General features: G+C 36.7%; 1 protein-coding gene across 12 annotated transcripts in view; it reads left to right on the top strand.

The window, feature by feature from the left end:
- CCDC91 (coiled-coil domain containing 91) overlaps nt 1–22,523 on the top strand; it is a 366,740-nt gene that overhangs the window by 342,831 nt on the left and 1,386 nt on the right. The window lies entirely within an intron of this gene.

Genomic DNA, 22,523 nt, shown 5'->3' on the forward strand with positions numbered 1-22,523 from the left:
CACTGAAGGTTTTTGAGCAGGAGTAGCTAAGTCTCACATTTGTGACTTACGCAGAGGATGGTTTAGGGGTTTTTTATGTTTGTTTTTTTAGAGACAGTGTCTTGCCCTGTCACTCAGGCTGGGCGATCATAGCTCACTTGAGTTTTATTTTTTGATATTCTCAAAATTATAAACAACTTAAATGTCTATCAATCAGAAACTAGTTAAATGAACTATGTTACAATGGAATACTATGCATCCATTAAAAGAATGATATTTATCTATATTTGTTGATATAGTTGCAAAATCACCTGAATCATATGATCCTGACTATTGAAATATATTTTGCTATATCTCTTTCTTTGTGTGTATGTGTATAAAAGTATATTTAAATAAGCAAAGGAAAGATGATTGATGCTCTTCTCGGAGAGGTGGGATTGTGAGAGATTATGCTTCCTACTTTGTAATACTTTGTTTAAACATATGACATACTGATTATGTCTTACCTCTAAAAAGAGAAAAACAATTTTAACAGATGGTGGTTTTGTGTTTGTTTCTTATATGTCTAGTGTTTTGCTGTTTTTCTTTTAAATTTTAAGTTTATTCAGAATCCTCCGCAGAGCTTTGCTTAGAACAGCACACAGGTTTGACTTGAGTATAACAGACAGATGTAGCCTAAGAGTTTGAGCCATGTCATGCATAAGGGGACATGATGACTAGTGAAGTCAGTACCAAAACTGGCAGTGGTATCAGGCTCAGAGAGAGTTCTTTAGCTGAGTTTTCTACTCATTCATCTAGGGTAGTTTTGTAGCTTTAATAGGACTAGAGAAACATTTACATTGAGACATTAGGAGCAAGTTCACACTGCTCAACCCACAGGATTAAGAATGAGATTTATGTAAAGTGAATAGGGTTAGATGAGTGCTTGTACTTGGTCCTCTCTTTTTTCTACTTGCCGAAGAAGCGCTTTGAGATGGGGGATGGGAATGTATGTGTAGACAAGGGCATATTTTTCAGTGAGACACGATAGGATATATTCTTCAGTAGAATGAAGTTAAGAAGAAAGGCGAATCTAGTTACTAGTGGTTTGTTGAAATAAAACTAATTTGGAAAATAATTTGTTTCTCATAGATATCTCCATCAATTATTAATTTTCCATATATGTCTTTTTCTCAATCTGGCTTTTTCATATATACCAAATCCCATAAAAATTGAAGTTATTCTTTCTGACTAGAAATCAGAGAAAATTTATTACCTCTTGCAATTTAGGTGAGTATTGATTTACTGCAACAGTCAGATGAACTGGAGATAACATTCATACCCTTAGGAAATGAAGAATGCTAAGAAATACTACTTAATTAGAAACTGTGACAGATTGTATTTTCCAAAGATAGCCATGGCAGTGTCTTCAGTCCCACATTCTCTCTGTCAGTAAATAGCATCTATTTCCCTTCCCCTTGAATATGGGGCTGGACTTTATGCCTGTCTCAGCAAACTGAGTGTGATGGATGTGACACTGCATGACTTAGAGGCTAGGTCATAAAAGGCAATAAGGCTTCTACCTACCTCTTTTTCTCTCTGAAAACACTCACTTTTGGAACCAGCCACTATGCTGTGAGAAAATTCAAACTAGCCTATGAAAGAGGATCCACATGGGTTAGCCCACATGGAGATGAGCTGAGGTCTCTAACCTTCATCCAGCATCAACTACCAGATGAGAGAGTGAACGAGCCTTCATATGATTCTAGCTCCTAGCCTTTTAGTCTTCCTACTGAAGTCCCAAACATGGAGCAGAGACAAGCTGTCCCAGCAGCGCAGTGTTCAAATTTCTAACCACAGAATTTGTGAGCATAATTAGTAGTTATTAGTAGTTATTTTACACCACTGAGTTTTGCAGTAATTTGTTTTACAGCCATAGTAACTGGTACAGGGCCATTTCTCCTATATTCAGAGTGGATGAGGATGTATTAGCAGAAAAGAACACGGTTCTTTTTAAGAGATAATTTTATATCTTTATGGTGTGGCTTGGATTCAACGAGTAATTTTTAAAGATATTTGTAGCTAATATTTTATTTGAAGTGCACAAAGAAGAGTAACCAGAGGACTGGTTATTTTAAAAACTGCTGAATAAAGCAGTTTTTCAGTGACCACTGAAAGGAGTCTCCTTTAGGTCCAATTAAATACCCCTTGAGTGCTGTGATTTGAATGTGTCCCCAAAAAGCATATGTTGGGAACTTAATCCCCAATGCAGCAGTGTTATGCCAGTTACAAGAGGGCTCAAGGCTCTCTCTCACCTTCTCCTTACCCTTCCACCATGGGATATCACAGCAAAAAGTCCCTTACCTCCAGAACCATAAGCCAAGAAATTTCTGTTCATTATAAATTACCCAGTCTCGGGTAGTCTGTTATAGCAACACCAAACAGACTAGGACGTTGAGATTCTAGGTTGTTATACGATTTGGAATGTTATCCAGACTGATAGACCAATCCAGAATATTGTCCTGTGTGCTTTTCGGAGATATTTCAACATGGCATTAAATAATTCTTCCAGTTTCACAAACACAGAATTGGTAAGGCCATGAAGAAATTAGGTGAAAGCGCTCAGTACTTTAAATAGATCTAACAAAGTTTGGAAAATGAATGATCCTGAGTAAATGAAGATTTTATGATAAAAATTAAGACGCTTGACAAATTATCAAAATTTTTTATAAATTTCAAAATGTATGTAATTTTCAAATAATCTCATATATTATTACTAATTTTGTTTTCCCCTATTCAGGTTGATTATATATGTGTACCATAAAAATAAAGGCAACCTGCTATCTATCATTTACTGATGCAGACCTCTTTTTCATGTGGTATTGTATTTTATTAATAGATAATGTAAAATTTAAAGAGTACCATCATTCATGTACTGAGTATGTTGAAAAATAACTTGCAGTTTCTTTTAATTGTTTTCTGTCATTTGCACACATTATTTTTGATGGCAGAGTATCATTTGACTTCTGAAAATTTTGAAAATACCTTTAGTTTTTTGGAACAATTGCTAAAATAGTAATTGTCTCTTCTATTTTTGTTCTTTATTCAGTAAATTCAGCAAACATTTAATCAGCTGCACCATGTGCCAGGTACTGCTCTAGCCCTTGGAAATACAGAAGTAAATACATCAGAATCCCTGCGTTTCTAGGTTTTTCTTAGGGAGCTTATATTTTGGTGGGGTATGAAACTGACAATCAAGTATGATATTTTGGGATAGTAAACAGCATAAGGAAGGAGCAGGGTAATAAATTAGTGATGCAGATGAAGAGCTGGGGTGCTATTTTAGGTAAAGTGAGTGAGATCAGGCCTCAGAGATGAACTGAATTGACACTTAAAAAGACAACTTGAATGTAGACAGTGTGATCAGTCATGCAGCCATTTTGAAGAAGGAAGTTCCTTATAGAGGGCACACCAAATACAAAGCCTGACTGATAAAGAAGAGAACCTTTGAGAAAAGGAGAATAGGATGACTGGAGTTAAATGAGCAAACGGAATACCCTTACAAGATGAAGTAAAAAAAGTGATGACCCACAAGGAAAGTGAAAAATGTGATTGAGATGGAGAGGTGAATATCTCTATCAAATATTGCTAATGTGTCTAGTAAAATGTGGATTTACAATGGAGCAGTCGTTAATTCATGTAGTATCTTATTATCTTACATTGAAAGGACTCTCAAAAAATTGTAATTTAATGCCTAAAAGGGATTACTGTATTTAAAGTCATAGCAATTATTTTTAGTTTTTAAATATCTATATACATTTCAGAGAAGTAAATAGATGACAGCTAAGTTTTATGCATAAGCTATATTACAAGGTTAAAATGGGAGAGACAGAGGGATGAATACAAAAGTTTAAGGAAAGAGAAGGAATGATGTAAAATTTTCTAGGTTTCAGAGAATATGTTTATATATTTTTAAAATAGGTGATGGTTAGGCATACATAGGTTATGCCAAAAAGAGTAACTGTTCTAGTTATTATGTCAACAAGCATAGTACACAGGAACTCCATCTTTTATAACTAGGAAGCTTACAATAAAGTTTTAGATGGCAACTTAAAAATATGTGAGGGTCATACAAGACCGAATATTTGAAGACCACTGAATTAAACCAATTTGAGAACAGTATCAAGGATTTGTAATATATTGGTTTATAGTTTTCTCTATTTCATATGATGTATTGTACCTCTAACTTTTATCAGCCATGAAGAAAATGGGTATCATTGGCCATTGGTCCAGGAAAATAATATTAAGATGGATCAGTATAAGGTCTGTTTGAACCCGTTTCAAAACACCAAAAAGTTCTATGTCTGAAATCAGTAGCATAGCCATAGTTAGAACATGTAAGTGTCTAGATCCAAAGTCTGACCTCATACTTCTACAGGTATTTTAGTGGCATCCCAGTTGCAGTGTACACTTGGCTAACTTTTTTTAAAAAGAAAATTATTCTCCCTTCACCCTTATTAATATTACTCTCTAACTTCAGTACATTAGAAATGATGCTTGGTAAAGATTGGTAACATAAAATATTTCAAGTAACTTTTACCAGATTTTATTCTGAACTTTGTTCTCACCTATAAAACATATGTGGGAAATGGGCCGGGCATGATGTCTCACGCTTGTAATCCCCGCACTTTGGGAGGCCAAGGCAGGTGGATCAGGAGGTCAGGAGACTGAGACCATCCTGGCTAACACGGTGAAACCCGTCTCTACTAAAAAATACAGAAATTTAGCCAGGCGTGGTGGCGGGCACCCGTAGTCCCAGCTACTCGGGAGGCTGAGGCAGGATAATGGCAGGAACCTGGGAGGCGTAGCTTGCAGTGAGCCGAGATCGAGCCATTGTATTCCAGCCTGGGCAACAGAGCAAGACTCCATCTCAAAAAAAAACGCAAAACACAACAACAACAACAACAACAACAAACCATATGTGGGAAATGGAAAGTTTTATCTATTGAAATAACATTTTAGAATGCAGATAATGACAAAGGGACCATTTCTATAGGAATTGTTCACAACAATTTGCTTGTTTGGGATAACTAAAACTCAAATATAGTAGGCCAATGTTAGTTGACAAGAAAAGAGAATGACTGAAATAGAAACAAAAGTTGCAGTAGCTTTTATGCCAGCCTCATAGATTCCACAGAGTTATGGCATTAACTTACAAAATTTCTATCTAAAGTGCCACCAATTGTGCTTTGTAAATGCCCCTACAGGTTGTAAATAAAAAGGACAGAAAGATCATTGGCCTTTTCTTGCTTTCATTTGTTTAACATCACTGCATTGTCTCATTTTATTGAAAAACCTAGCATTAAACTATAGCATGACCTAGAAATACGTTTCATCATAGAGAAATATAGTATACAATTAGGAGTATGGGATTTTAAATCAGATTTTCTGGATTAAAACCAAGCTTTGTTTTTTATTGGATGTGTACATTTAGACAAGTACTTTCACCTCTCTGGGCCAGTTTGTTCTTCTGTATAATGGAGATAAAATACTGCCTACTTAATTTATGATTGTTATGAAAAATAAATGAGTTAACACGTGTAAGGTGCTTAGAACACTGCTTGGGATATAAGAAATTCACTTTCAGCATTAGCTTTTAATGCTTTTATTATCATTGGGATGAATTTTCCTAAATGTATGATTTTGATCAGAATATCTTTGGTTCTACTCATTCTTAAAGTATTTATTAATTTAAATACCTTTTTGTTCCAGAAGTGATTGTGGCAACTCAAAAAATATATACTGTTAAAACTGGTGAACAGAAAATGAGCATCAAAATATTGAGACTGAAACTGATATTCAGTATAAATATATATGCCGTAAGATCCTGCCTATCAAAATTGTTTTGCAGAACCAGCTTGTTCTGGGGAAAAACTACTATCATATTTTATCCGTGATATTTATAATTTTAAGTTGATTAGGAACCTTATATTTTTGTCACGACCAGAGTTAAATTTGTTATTTTGGCAAAATTTCATTGCTGTAGTTTAAAATCCATCCCCGTAATATATTTTTAACATTTTTAGATGCTGGTTTTTTTCTTTTTCACTATTCTAGCTATAACTGCAAATGCTCTACGTAGCAGAGAAAAGGAAAAAAAAAAAAAAAAAAAAAAAAAGAGGAGGCACTTGCCCATGCAAGTTAAACAAATTTTCTTTCATACATATATGTTCAGGTGATAAGCATAGCTTGATCATTACAATTTTCTTTACTCTTCATAGACTCTTAAGGTATTATAGGAAATTCTTTTCCATTGGTTGTTTTCCAGTCTTCACATTAAAATTTCCAACTTTTTAATAAATTTTAGTGTCATTCACTTACTATTTTGAGCTTGTTCTCAACTTCTCAAGCTGATCATCTAAAAACTAAATTTTTGTTTTTGTTGTAACAGATATACACAGTGTAAAGTTGGTACCTTTATCATTTAGGATTTATATTTGCCTCCTTGTACCATAAACTAGAAATAACAACAGCATAAGCAAGTTCAGAAGTAAACAGTTGAGAGCTAGTACAGAAGCTAAACAAAATCATAAAAGGATTCAGAATCATTCTGTCTTTGTACTTTTTCTATTGTTAGCACTGACTTACATCATTAAGGCTACAAAAATGACTGCCGGAGCTCCAGCAAAGATATTTGTGATGATTGGGGGAAGAAAAAGAAATTCAAGGAACAGAAGGGGAAAATAACAAATGTCTGTCCCACTTTTAGGGAGCACTGTTGATGATCTCACCCAATAACTGCCACTCATTTCTTGGCTATTTCCATCTGGGAGGAAGTCTTGGGAATAATGGCCTGCATGCATGCGCATTGTTCCTAAAATTAAATGGGAGCTCTATTGGTAAAGAAGAGTACATATTAGAGAGGCAACTGGCAGGTTTTACTATAATCCCTAACTTCTCATATCTTCTTTCTGATAGGTATTTAGTGTTGTTTTTCAACATCTATTTGAGAAGGTGCTATTGCCATTTTTAGGCAATAACATCCAAGTTTAGCTTTCTTAACTGAAAGCAAATCTCCTTTACTTGTTTACAAGAAGTAGGGATGTTGGGATTTTCTTACCTTCTTAGATCTAGGTGGGAGGCAGCAGTGATTTTAAAAGTACTGACAAGGAGGGCGTTTTCCCGCTTTGTTCCCTCAGTAGGATAAATCTATTTTAAAATGTGCCAGATAGATGGTATTATTTGTTTGTTTGTGTGTTTGTTTAAGACTTCAGTGATTCATCACTGTAAAATCCTGAATGATGAGGAAGAGCAGCTCTTTTTATGTAAAAAGAGAGAAAAATGTCTGTTCACAGTAACTTTCATTTAATTAAGTGGTGCTTTGTTACCTCGGTTGAATTTTGAATACCAAGGAATTAGAATTCCTAGTGGGAATCAGGCAGCTTTCACTTGTGTACTTAGCCAGTTTTATCAGTAGTGGAAATATGAAAGTAAGTAGGCAAAGATTGTACAAGCCTAGCAGGTAGCACAGGGTGAGATTTGTACTCCACATTGTCTTTATGTGTGTTTCTCTTTTATTTCGTCATGAACCTAGAAAATAGTAAGTAGTCTGTTGTTTTCATATATAGCCACTGAGGTTACATATTCTTTAAGGCAATGATTTTTTATATGATGTATTTGATGTGCCAGGTTTTTTTAAATGCTTCTGTTGCATTTTCAGGGAACCATTTGTATATTGCTATAAAGAAATCTTTCCGAATCTACTGTTTATTAAGAGAAGATAATTACATGGTTTAATGACTGCATCTACAGGGTTTTTGGCACCTTAACAGGTTTTTGCATTAGTGTAATGCAGTGCAAGAAACTCCTGCATATTTACAGCAAAACAGATATTGTGCCAAGGCCTCTAGCCATAACTGAAGTTCTTATCTGAGAAGACAGTGTAGTATTGTGGTTTAAAGAATAGATTTGAGTGTCATATGCACCTGAATTTCACTCCTAGCCCTGCTTGGGGACATCATAACCTCGCTAAGCCTTAGTGGCTTCATTCATATAGTTATCAAGAGAATAAAAATGTGATAATACATTGTAGATATCTCCAATGGTACTTTGTCCTTATTAATCCCCTGCCCTTGAATCTGGGCTGGACTGAGTGAGATTGGGCTATAAAAAGATTATGGCTTCTGTCTTATGTGCTCTCTCACTGTCATGTTGCACTCTTGCTTTCTTTCATATTCTCTTGGATTGCTTACTTTGGGGGAAACCAGCTGCCATCTCATTAGGCAGGCTTCTGGAGAGGCTCACGTGGGCTACATTGGAGCTGGATGTTTTGAGGCCTGTCAACAGCTACTGAGAGGGTTTGGAAGGAGATCCTTCCCCAGTTGAACTTTGAGATGACTAGAGTTCCAGCCTACAACTTGATTACAACTTCAGTAAAGAACATGACCCAGAGGCACTCCCGTAACAGTGCCCAGTTTCTTGACCCATAGAAACTGTGAGATGATAAATATTTGTTGCTTTTCATTTTAAGCCCCTAGCTTTTGGGATGCTTTGTTACACAGCCACAGATAACTAATACAGCACATAAAGAGGTCACCTGTGCATAGCAGGGAGCAAGTACTACCAATCAAGAAGTATTAACAGTATTCTTAAAACAAGAAAAGGTCAGACTTAATCTAGCATTAAAGGATTATTTGTAATGTAATATAAAGTAAGTTTCCATATGTGTGTGCAAAGAACTCAAGAATAAGACTTGTGGACAGTCTTGCTTGTTTCTGTAGATTGAAACACATAAGGTGAAATACCAATCATTTGAGAATTTAAAGATAGTATAGGAAGACAAGAACTTAAAGGTCATCTAATTCTTCTGCTAAGATTAGGTTTAAATTGTTAAAGGTCAAAACAAAAGGAAGGATATATAGTAATTGACAGATGTTGTTCTTTAGATTGAAACAATAGGATTCCTAAAATCTATAAAAGTTGAATCGATAAAAATACAACAGAAGTTGTGTTTGTTACTTGAGCAGTAACCTGAATGATATATTTGGGATCTCTGTGTTCATTTAGTTTAGAAAAGACTATCCAACAGATTGTAATATTTTTATTATATCATGATCTTGAAAAAATGATATAGGTAAAGGTTTTTCATTGTTTTGGAGCATGTAATGAAATTATGTTAAAAAACTTTATGTGGCCTGTCATATTAAAATAAGTTAGCCTGCCTTGCCAGAATCAATTCATCTTATATTTGAGATAAAGTATTTATTTACCATTGAACTCTATAATGTGGACCATATTTATTAATATTTTATATATTAATAAATATAACCTTATGGATCAGAGCCCTAAGATAGGATTTCTGTGCAACTACTATACAATATTATCCACCTTTGCTTTTCTCTGAAATTCTAAATCTATGGCTTTTGTTTTTTAAGTTGTTTTTTTTGAAATTTTTAGATTTTCTTTGGAAGCTGTCGGAAACAGTTGTTACCAGAATTATTTTCTTTTCAAATTCATTAAACTTTACATATGGAAAGTTATAGTAGATTCTGTCCAGATGATTTCTTGAAGAGAAAAAATGAGTATTTCCATTTCCCAGTGGATTTGGATTATATGGTAGTTTGGGATAAAAAGGCAGAACTATGCAAATATGTAGAACTTACTTTAGATAACTCAAAACAGAGAATTTACTTACCAGGCATCTTAAAGCAAAACAAAGCAATTGTTATTTAGTTGTGGCCAATAGGGTTTAAGACTCTTTATACCCGTTTTTCATGCTCTAAAAGAGCATCTGTAATTCATCTTTTGCATGCTGGGAAGTTAACACAGCTTCTTTATATGTTGACATTTTTGAACTATCTAAATAGATAGATGTGGAATATACTCTAAAGTCAAGAAATATTCTCAAAGAATAGGAGACATGAATTCTGAATTGGAAGTCTTCATGGAATGTGAATGATGGCTTTGAATGTTCTGGTGAAGAGGTTAGGCCTAAATTTTCCAAAGTTCAGGATTGAGGCACCCAGCATTGCCTTAGTTCAAACCACTGCCCAGATTATGTTGAATATTTTGGAGTCTGAATTATTCTTAACATGTGTTTTGTGTAAAACTATTATCCTGAAATTGGTCCAGAGTCTCTTTCAGTGATTCTGAGTTCATAGAAAGTGAACATTTTTAATCCTCCATTTCCCAAACTTAATTAGCTTAAAGGTATTTTTTTTATTTTTAATAAGCAGAACACTCGCTGTACAGAAATGGCATTTTGTGAAATACATTGTAAGAAACACTACTCTGATATGGACCTTAACAATCTGGAAAATAACTGTTTCCTAGGGCTACTGTGACAATTTACAACACACTGAGGGCCTTGAAACAAGATAAATTTATTTTCTCACAATTCTGGGGCTCAGAAGCCCAAAATCAAGATGTCAGTGGAGCCATGCTCTCGAAGGCTCTAAGGAAAAGTCTGTTTCGTGCCTCTGTCTTAGCTTCTGGTGATTCGGCTTCCATCTTCACATAGACCTCTCCTTGGTATCTGTGTCTCTTCTTTTTTTTTTTTATTTGAGAGAGAGAGGGAGTCTTGCTCTGTCGCCCAGGCTGGAGTGCGGTGGCGCGATCTCAGCTCACTGCAAGCTCCGCCTCCCGGGTTCACGCCATTCTCCTACCTCAGCCTTCCGAGCAGCTGGGACTGCAGGCGCCCGCCACTGCACCCCACTATATTTTTTATATTTTAGTAGAGACAGGGTTTCACCTGTTAGCCAGGATCTTCTCGATCTCCTAACCTCGTGATCCGCCCGTCTCGTCCTCCCAAAGTGCTGGGATTACAGGCGTGAGCCACCACGCCCGGCCTCTGTTTCTCTTCTTATCAAGACACTAGTGATTGGATTTAAGGCCTACCCTAATCCGGTAAGAGCCCATCTCAATTTACAACTTAATTACATCAGCAAAAACCCTATTTCCAAATAAAATCACATTCACAAGTGTGGGGGTAGGACTTGAACATATCTTTTTGGGGGACACAATTGAATCCATTACAATAATTATCTGTTGAATCGAATATCCCACTGTTATAAGATCATGTGCTAGCAAGCTTGTGCAACCCGCCTTATTTTCTTGTTTTCATTCTCTTTTGTTTTGCTTTAGGCTTTTAGCAACTTGAAGCCATGGTTTTCAGTTTCTGTTTCTAGTGATAAGCAGAAAAGAGCAATGAGGAAGGGACTTTACTGGCCCAACCAGAAATAGAAACTAAGAACCCGTGACTGTATTATCTTCCTTGGACATCCCTGAGTGTCCCAGGACTTAGTCCTGTAACCTTTTCTCTTTTATCCACATTCATTCCCTACATATTTTATCTATGCTTTAAATGTCTTCTATATACAGATGACTTCCACATTTTTATTTCAAGGCCTGATATCTCCCCTGAACTGCAGACCTCATATCTGATATGCCTAACATGTCTGATAGGTTTTGACAAATTTATCATGTCTAAAACAAAACAGTTTTCCTCTGGCCAACTCACTCCAGCTCTAGTCTATCATATCTCAGGATAGGGAACTATTATTCAAAGAATCACCTTTTATTTCTCTTTTCCTTTCATCTATACTTCCAATCTATCAGCAACTCAAGTTGGTCCTGTCTTAAAATCCTAAACCTGAACTGTTCTTAAACCACTACTAACAGCAGTCTGGTCAGATTTATATCTTTTCCAGACTAAATGTCTGCTAGATGGCTTTTCCTCTTCCACTTTTGCCCCACTACAGTGTGTTTTCCACATAATAACTTGTATGATATTTTTCAAACACAGAGCATGGTCATACTCCTGCTGAAAACTCTCCAGTGTCTTCCCATCAAACTGCAAACCTTTAGGGCCCTTTATGCTCTGGCTTCCATCTACTTCTCTGATCTCCTCCCCTACTAGTCTCCTCGCTAATTTTGCTCCAATCTTAATGGATTTCTTACCACTTCTTCATCAAACCAAGTCTGAACCCCCCTTTTCAAGTTTTTCCTTGTGATTTCAGCTACCTTGAGAATTTCTTTCCCCGTGTTTTTAGATAGCTCCCTTCTTGTCTCTTTTCAAGTCTCTTAATTACCACCTTCTCTAAGTGGTCTTCTCTAGTCACTTTACCCATGAGTGGATTTGCTGAATATCTATCCTAGCTTTTTGGAAAAATGAAATTATTTTTAAGCATTAATTTAAAATATGTAGGAGTGTAAGTTGGAAAAGTAACATTGATAAAGGTAGATGTAACATGTTCATGTTTCTTGGTATATTTTGTTGGTAGAAGCTCAAAACATTGAAAGTGCATTAGTACGTGTATTTGACACACAGACACAGACACACATACACACACACACACATATATATATATATTTATTATTATACTTTAAATTCTAGGGTACATGTGCACAACGCTCAGGTTTATTGCATATGTATACATGTGCCATGTTGGTGTGCTGCAGCCATTAACTCGTCATTTACATTAGGTATATCTCCTAATGCTATCCCTCCCCCCTCCCGCCTCCCTCCATCCCACAACAGGCCCCGGTGTGTGATGTTCCCCTTCCTGTGTCCAAGTGTTCTCTTTGTTCAGTTCCCACCTATGAGTGAGAACATGTGATATTTGGTTTTTTGTCCTTGCAATAGTTTGCTGAGAATGATGGTTTCCAGCTTTGACCATGTCCCTATAAAGGATATGAACTCATCCTTTTTTATGGTTGCATAGTATTCCATGGTGTATATGTGCCATATTTTCTTAATCCAGTCTATCATTGATGGACATTTGGGTTGGTTCCAAGTCTTTGATATCGTGAATAGTGCTGCAGTAAACATACGTGTGCATGTGTCTTTATAGCAGCATGATTTATGATCCTTTGGGTATATATCCTATAAAGGGATTGCTGGATCAAACGGTATTTCTAGTTCTAGATCCTTGAGGAATTGCCACACTGTCTTCCACAATGGTTGAACTAGTTTACAGTCCCACCAACAGTGTAAGAGTGTTCCTGTTTCTCCACATCCTCTCCAGCACCTGTTGTTTCCTGACTTTTTAATGATCGCTATTCTAACTGGTGTGAGATGGTATCTCATTGTGGTTTTGATTTGCATTTCTCTGATGGCCAGTGATGATGAGCATTTTTTCACGTGCCTGTTGGCTGTATGAATGTCTTCTTTTGAGAAATGTCTGTTCATATCCTTTGCCCACTTTTTGATGGGGTTGTTTGTTTTTTTCTTGTAAATTTGTTTGAGTTCTTTGTAGGTTCTGGATATTAGCCCTTTGTCAGATGAGTAGATTGCAAAAATTTTCTCCCATTCTGTAGGTTGCCTGTTCACTCTGATGGTAGTTTCTTTTGCTGTGCAGAAGCTCTTTAGTTTAATGAGATCCCATTTGTCAATTTTGGCTTTTGCTGCTGTTGCTTTTGGTGTTTTAGACATGAAGTCTTTGCCCATGCCTATGTCCTGAATGGTACTACCTAGGTTTTCCTCTAGGGTTTTTATGGTATTAGGTCTAACATTTAAGTCTCTAATCCATCTTGAATTAATTTTCGTATAAGGAGTAAAGAAAGGATCCAGTTTCAGCTTTCTACATATGGCTAGCCAGTTTTCCCAGCACCATGTATTAAATAGGGAATCATTTCCCCATTTCTTGTTTTTGTCAGGTTTGTCAAAGATCAGATGGTTGTAGATGTGTGGTGTTATTTCTGAAGGCTCTGTTCTGTTCCATTGGTCTATATCTCTGTTTTGGTACCAGTACCATGCTGTTTTGGTTACTGTAACCTTGTAGTATAGTTTGAAGTCAGTTAGCATGATGCCTCCAGCTTTGATCTTTTGGCTTAGGATTGACTTGGCAATGCGGGCTCTTTTTTGGTTCCATATGAACTTTAAAGTAGTTTTTTCCAATTTGGTGAAGAAAGTCATTGGTAGCTTGATGGGGATGGCATTGAATCTGTAAATTACCTTGGGCAATGTGGCCATTTTCATGATATTGATTCTTCGTATCCATGAGCATGGAATATTCTTCCATTTGTTTGTGTCCTCTTTGATTTCCTTTAGCAGTGGTTTGTAGTTCTCCTTGAAGGGGTCCTTCACATCTCTTGTAAATTGGATTCCTAGGTCTTTTATTCTCTTTGAAGCAATTGTGAGTTGGAGTTCACTCATGATTTGGCTCTCTATTTGCCGGTTATTGGTGTACAAGAATGCCTGTGATTTTTGCACATTGATTTTGTATCCTGAGACTTCGCTGAAGTTGCTTATCAGCTTAAGGAGACTTTGGGCTGGGATGATGGGGTTTTCTAGATACACAATCATGTCATCTGCAAACAGGGACAATTTGACTTCCTCTTTTCCTAATTGAATACCCTTTATTTCTTTCTCCTGCCTGATTGCCCTGGCCAGAACTTCCAACACTGTTGAATAGGAGTGGAGACAGAGAGCATCCCTGTCTTGTGCCAGTTTTCAAAGGGAATGCTTCCAGTTTTTGCCCATTCAGTATGATATTGGCTGTGGGTTTTTCATAAGTAGCTCTTATTATTTTGAGATACGTCCTATCAATACCTAATTTATTGATAGATTTTAGCATGAAGGGCTGTTGAATTTCGTCAAAGGCCTTTTCTGCATCTATTGAGATAATCATGTGGTTTTTGTCTTTGGTTCTGTTTATATGCTGTATTAGGTTTATTGATTTGTGTATGTTGAACCAGCCTTGCATCCCAGGGGTGAAGCTCACTTGATCATGGTGGATAAGCTTTTTGATGTGCTGCTGGATTCAGTATGACAGTATTTTGTTGAGGATTTTTACATCGATGTTCATCAGGGATATCGGTCTAAAATTCTCTTTTTTTGTTGTTGTGTCTCTGCCAGGCTTTGGTATCAGGATGATGCTGGCCTCATAAAATGAGTTAGGGAGATTTCTCTCTTTTTCTATTGATTGGAATAGTTTCAGAAGGAATAGTACTAGCTCCTCCTTGTACCTCTGGTAGAATTCGGCTGTGAATCCATCTGGTCCTGTACGTTTTTTGTTGGTAAGCTACTAATTATTGCCTCAGTTTCAGAGTCTGTTATTGGTCTATTCAGAAATTCGACTTCTTCCTGGTTTAGTCTTGGGGGATGTATGTGTCCTGGAATTTATCCATTTCTTCTAGGTTTTCTAGTTTATTTGCGTAGAGTTGTTTATCGTATTCTCCAATGGTAGTTTGTATTTATGTGGGGTCAGTGGTGATATCCCCTTTATCATTTTTTAATGTGTCTATTTGATTCTTCTTTCTTTTCTTCTTTATTATTCTTGCTAGCGGTCTATCAATTTTGTTGATCTTTTCAAAAAACTAGCTCCTGGATTCATTGAATTTTTTGAAGGGATTTTTGTGTCTCTATCTTCTTCAGTTCTGCTCTGATCTTAGTTATTTCTTGCCTTCTGCTAGCTTTTAAATGTGTTTGCTCTTGCTTCTCTAGTTATTTTAATAGTGATATTAGTGTGTCAATTTTAGATCTTTCCTGCTTTCTCCTGTGGGCATTTAGTGCTATAAATTTCCCTCTACACACTGCTTTAAATGTGTCCCAGAGATTCTGGTATGTTATGTCTTTGTTCTCATTGGTTTCAAAGAACATCTTTATTTCTGCCTTCATTTCGTTATGTACCCAGTAGTCATTCAAGAGCAGGTTATTCAGTTTCCATGTAGTTGAGCAGTTTTGAGTGAGTTTCTTAATCCTGAGTTCTAGTTTGATTGCACTGTGATCTGAGAGACAGTTTGTTATAATTTCTGTTCTTTTACATTTGCTGAAGAGTGCTTTACTTCAAACTATGTGGTCAATTTTTGAATAAGTGTGATGTGGTGCTGAGAAGAATGTATATTCTGTTGATTTGGGGTGGAGAGTTCTGTAGATGTCTATAGGTCCACTTGGTGCAGAGCTAAGTTCAATTCCTACATATCCTTGTTAACTTTCTGTCTCATTGATCTGTCTAATATTGACAGTGGGGTGTTAAAGTCTCCCATTATTATTGTATGGGAGTCTAAGTCTCTTTGTAGGTCTCTAAGGACTTGCCTTATGAATCTGGGTGCTCCTGTTTTGGGTGAATATATATTCAGGATGGTTAGCTCTTCTTGTTGAATTGATCCCTTTACCATTATGTAATGGCCTTCTTTGTCTCTTGATCTTTGTTGGTTTAAAGTCTGTTTTATCAGAGACCAGGATTGCAACTCCTGCCTTTTTGTTGTTTTCCATTTGCTTGGTAGATCTTCCTCCATCCCTTTATTTTGGGCCCACATGAGATGGGTCTCCTGAATACAGCACACTGATGGATCTTGACTCTTTATCCAATTTGCCAGTCTGTGTCTTTTAATTGGGGCATTTCGCCCATTTACATTTAAAGTTAATATTGTTATGTGTGAATTTGATCCTGTCATTATGATATTAGCTGGTTATTTTGCTCATTAGTTGATGCAATTTCTTCCTAGCATCGATGGTCTTTACATTTTGGCATGTTTTTGTAGTGGCTGGTACCGGTTGTTCCTTTCCATGTTTAGTTCTTCCTTCACGGTCTCTTGTAAGGCAGGCCTGGTGGTGACAAAATCTCTCAGCATTTGCTTGTCTGTAAAGGATTTTATTTCTCCTTCACTTATGAAAATTAGTTTGGCTGGATATGAAATTTTGGGTTGAAAATTCTTTTAAGAATGTCGAACATTGGCCCCCACTCTCTTCTGGCTTGTAGAGTTTCTGCCGAGTGATCCACTGTTAGTCTGATGGGCTTCCCTTTGTGGGTAACCTGCCCTTTCTCTCTGGCTGCCCTTAACATTTTTTCCTTCATTTCAACTTTGGTGAATCTGACAATTACGTGTCTTGGAGTTGCTCTTCTCGAGGAGTATCTTTGTGGCGTTCTCTGTATTTTCTGAATTTGAATATTGGCCTGCCTTGCTAGGTTGGGGAAGTTCTCCTGGATGATATCCTGCAGAGTGTTTTCCAACTTGGTTCCATTCTCCCCGTCACTTTCAGGTACACCAATCAGATGTAGATTTGGTCTTTTCACATAGTCCCATATTTCTTGGAGGCTTTGTTTATTTCTTTTTACTCTTTTTTTTCTAACCTTCTCTTTTCGTTTCATTTCATTCATTTGATTTTCAATCACTGATACCCTTTCTTCCAGTTGATTGAATCAGCTCTTGAAGCTTGTGCATTCGTCATGTAGTTCTCATGCCATGGTTTTCAGCTCCATCAGGTCATTTAAGGACTTGTCTACCCTGGTTATTCTAGTTAGCCATTCGTCAACTCTTTTTTCAAGGTTTTTAGTTTCTTTGCACTGGGTTCGTAGTTCCTCCTTTAGCTCTGAGAAGTTTGATCGACTGAAGCCTTCTTCTCTCAACTTGTCAAAGTCATTCTCTGTCCAGCATTGTTCCGTTGCTGGTGAGGAACTGCATTCCTTTGGAGGGGGAGAGGCGCTCTGATTTTTAGAATTTTCAGCTTTTCTGCTCTGTTTGTTCCCCATCTTTGTAGTTTTATCTACCTTTGGTCTTTGATGATGGTGACGTACAGATGGGGTTTTGGTGTGGATGTCCTTTCACTCTGTTAGTTTTCCTTCTAACAGTCAAGACCCTCAGCTGCAGGTCTTTTGGAGTTTGCTGGAGGTCCACTCCAGACCCTGTTTGCCTGGGTATCAGCAGCGGAGGCTGCAGAGCAGCAAATATTGCTGAACAGCAAATGTTGCTGCCTGATTGTTCCTCTGGAAGTTTCGTCTCAGAGGGGTACCTGGCCGTTTGTGGTGTCAGTCTGCCTCTACTGGAGGGTGCCTCAACTCCATGCTGGGAGAACCACTACTCTCTTCAATGCTGTCAGACAGGGACATTTATGTCTGCAGAGGTTTCTGCTGCCTTTTGTTTGGCTATGTCCTGCTCCCAGAGGTGGAGTCTACAGAGGCAGGCAGGCCTCCTTGAGCTGCAGTGGGCTCCACCCAGTTTGAGCTTCCTTACCTGCTCAAGCCTCAGCAATGGGGGGCGCCCCTCCGCCAGCCTCACTGCCACCTTCCAGTTCAATCTCAGACTCCTGTGCTAGCAGTGAGCGAGGTGCCGTGGGCGTGGGACCCTCCAAGCCAGGCACGGGATGTAATCTCCTGGTGTGTCATTTGCTAAGACCATTGGAAAAGTGCAGTATTAGGGTGGGAGTGACCCGATTTTCCAGGTGTCGTCTGTCACAGCTTTGCTCCCTGATCCCTTGCGCTTCCCGGGTGAGGCGATGCCTCGCCCTGCTTCGATTCACACTCGGTGCACTGCACCCACTGTCCTGCAGCCCTGTCCGACAAGCCCCAGTGAGATGAACCCGGTACCTCAGTTGGAAATGCAGAAATCACCCATCTTCTGTGTCACTCACGCTGGGAGCTGTAAACTGGAGCTGTTCCTATTCGGCCATCTTGGAACCACCCCCACATATATATTTCAAAACAATGAATCAGATCTTTCTGGATGTGAATAGTCTTCTTAATAAACAGTCCAATTAAAATAAGCCAGATGTGTTTGTAATTGACTTTGAATGTTGCACTTTAGACCAATGTGAATTCACCATCGTATTGCATTTTAATGACTGGCAAATAAAAAGCTAAGGTCAAGAGATGTTTTATGTTTCTTTTACTTTTGCTATGGCATGAAACACTCATGGAAGGGTAAATCTAATACATGAAATGTTAAAAAGACATCCTATTTCCCCCCGCAAGCTTAATAAAATTAAAAATTTTAATACGTAGTATGTTTCTAAAAGGCTTTCAGCAGTTATACCAGCAAACTGAAGCCTAGGTGTCTATTTCAGAAACAAGAATTTCCAGATTTTTTCAGATATCTGTAAGAGCTAAATAGAAATTAAAGCAACAGAAAATGGAAGAGAAATCGGTTAGAGCTACACTATTATGAAGAGATTTTAAACCCCATATCAAAAATTTGCCACCACTACTCTGGACATAATTTTCATTACTATGTCACAGAATACAAATCTTTGATTCACTTTGAAATGAAAGCCACAAATACAGAACTAAGTCCCATGCCTTAAGGAGCAAAAAAGTTGAATGTATTGCCGAAATTCTTCTTGCCTCAATAAAGGATAATAAGGTCATGCCTAATAAAACAGTAACTGTTGAAATTCAGGAATTTGCCAAGAACATCAGTTTGATGTATTTGTTTCAAAGAGAAGAATTCAACATCCTTGTAAGAGAAAGGTTATATGCGTTCCATCCCACAGCCATGATCTATTTACCATACCCAAGAAGGACCCACAAAAGTGGAAGCTCAGCTTTGTGATGGCCCAATCTCTATTTCCTTCCTCATACAGTATCAGTATCGCCTTGTTGCATCTTAAAGTATTGTGCTCCTGTTTATTTAAAGAATTCTTACTTTCAGAGCGTTCTGGGGAGGGAGTGTTAAAGATGTGAAGTGAGCCTTGGCAGTTGCCTAAAACCAAAACCTTTATGCCTATCATCGTATAGTCAGTAATTCCATAGTGACATCTAATACAAGCAAGAGAAGTGTGTGGTATGTTTAAACAAATCTATCAAACTTTTTTTGTCCATATATATATATATATATATATCCTCTTAAAACATTACAGAAATACTCATTTTGAATGCACAAATTCAGATTATTGTTACTTAGCAGCCATCAGAGGTTGAATGCTTTTTACACAATGTGAAATTGTGCCATATTCCCTCAAAAGAAAAGTTTCTCATTTATCTAGCTTCTAAAAATTCTAAGATATTAAGTCATATTTGTTTTCAATGTATCTCCTGATTGTTCTGGGAGATTTGTGAAAGATTTTGAATTGTTAAAGCTAGCACGTATGTTACATGTACACAAGTTATGAAGCATAATAGTAAAACAAACACCCATGAAGCCCCCTCTGAACGGAATTATGTATCTCATCCTGCCAGACTTCATCCTCCAAATACAACTCTCGTCAGTTCAGTTTTTATTGCATTGTTTACTTGCCTTAAAAAGGAATGGGTTTTTGCCTACTTGTATGTCTCAAGATAATATACCGCTGAGTTCTGCTTATATTTTGTGCCTATGATAAAAGAGGTATGAGACTATCTGCAGTCTGGTCACTTCCTTCTTAAACTCAGTTTTCTTACAAATGCCCACTAATTTATATACTTCTGAAATATTTTATATTGGCAATATATGATATATTAAGGTTTATTATAAAGCCGTAATAATTAAAATGCATTACATTTGTGTAGAGATCGGTGAATTGTCCAAGGGAACAGGATGGAGAGCCTAAAGACAGGTTCGTGTATATATGGAAAGCTGATTTATAATTAGAGGTAGCATTGCAAACTACATATTCTTTGGCTCAATTTCCTCAGGCTGTACTAGCACACGTACAGAGGTCTGTGTTGAAGGATGTTCATTACAGCCTTAATTATAATAGCCAAATAGTGTGAACAATCTTAATGTCTATGAATAGAATGCTTTAAAATATTAAAATGTCCGTTACATATATTATAACTATAAAATAAAAACTATGCAACTGTTTAAAAGTAAAAACAAAAACAGGAGACACTGATCCTCTCATAACACTGCAGTTGGGACTGATAATATACTCTCTGGAAAGCAATTTGACAATATGTATCACAATTTACAATATGCAGATGTGACACTGACAGATTTCAACACCTTGAACATCTTTTGAAGGGTGTGCACTCAGGTTGTAAATGTTATTAGTTGAAAAACAACAAAAAGTTAGAATAAACTTGCCTGCCTGTCAATGGGAGAGTAACCAAATAAATTATGAAATACAGTTAAGCAATTTTTTTAAATGTGATAGGGAAAACTTCCAGTAATGACAGTGTAATAAAGTGATTGTGTGGACCCTCTCAAACTTAATAATTATAAGAATTGTAAGATGTGGACTACATATTTTTTAAAACCCATCTTTAAATGCTTAAAAACATCCAAAAGTAGACAGAAATCACTGGAGAATGGACTGGAACTGAGTATTGATGTATTCTTCTGTACTGTTTAATTTAGACCAAGTGCAAAATAATTTTAGAAGCTGGAAATACTTAGATTTCAATCTGTTTTACATATATTAAAATGAAACTTTTAAAACTATGACTTTAATCTCCCATATATCTTTTAGATTAGGTTAGTATGCTTTGGTTCTTAGCATTAAAAGTACATCTGTCATTTTCCAATAGATTGCCTTGATGATTGGGGTTATGTGTCTTGATTCATTCAATATCAGCAAATATTTACTGCTTGTCTAACATGTGCCAGACCCCACTCTAGATGCTAGGGATAAAGTAGTTAGCAAGACAGATAAGATTTCTGCATACCTGGGACTTACGTTCTAAGATCTCTTTTGTTTAATAGTCTTGTAAGCATAAGGCATGTATTCACCTGAAGTTATCATCCAGTAAAGGAAGAAGGAAAAAAAACTGTGAGGAGAAATGATAATCAGATATCTTATTTCTGTATATATAATAGAATCTCTGAATATTGGAATTGAAGGGATCCAGTATAGTTCAATTATTTTACAGGAGCATTTTGCTAAATATAGTGATTCTGTTTGATTAATTCTTAGAATATTTCAGTATTTTAATCATCCAGTTTTTCAGCCATTTTGAGTATAGTAGATTGTGGAAGTATAATTTAATAGAGAATTATTGTTTGGGTTTGTCTTTGTGGGGGATGCAGGGACTTGTGAGAAGAATGTCAACTTTTTCATAAGTATGACAAGTATATTATGAAATGGAATTTATTTGTCTTTTAATTCCTCCATTGTTCTGTAACCTATAGGGAATGTGTTTTCCTAGTTTTGTTATTTTCACCCCATGGCCAAATTTTTTAGGGCCAAAAAGTTTGAAGTTTTTCTTCTTGTATTCAATAATCTTTACCATCCAGAGAGTTCTTTATTATATATAATCCAAATGATTTCCCTTACTAACCCTCTTGTTTCGTTTACTATACGAGTTCGCTATTGAAATAGTAAAACATCTAATAAAACACCTCTACCTTAGCCGAGGGACAAGAACAAAAATAGTTTCAACAATATCAAATATATATATATATATATATATATATATATATATATATATATTTTTTTTTTTTTTTTTTTTTTTTTTTTAAGCAGAGTCTCACTCTGTCACCCAGGCTGGAGTTCAGGGGCACAATCTTGGGTCACTGCAACCTCTGTCTCCTGGGTTCAAGAAATTCTTTTGCCTCCACCTCCTAAGTAGCTGAGATTACAGGTTTGCACCACCATGCACAGCTAATTGTTTTATTTTTAGTAGAGACAGGGTTTCACCATGTTGGCCAAGCTGGTCTGAAACTCCTGACTTCAAATGAGCCTCCCACTTCAGCCTCCCAAAGTGCTAGGATTACAGGTGTGAGCCTCTGCACCTGGCCTCAAATGTTTTTTGAAGCATACTTTTCCCCAGAACTTTCTCTAATTTCAGCAAATTGTTTATCTCCTCCACAGGGTTTATTTGTTCCACTAAACCCTATGCATGATGTGATTATGCTGTGTTTCTGTACTATGTATTTATTTTATTACTTGCATCTGTAATATATTTGTGGATGTTTGGTTGCATATATAC

Source organism: Macaca thibetana, chromosome 11, assembly GCF_024542745.1.
Source record: "Macaca thibetana thibetana isolate TM-01 chromosome 11, ASM2454274v1, whole genome shotgun sequence".
NCBI lineage: Eukaryota > Metazoa > Chordata > Mammalia > Primates > Cercopithecidae > Macaca > Macaca thibetana.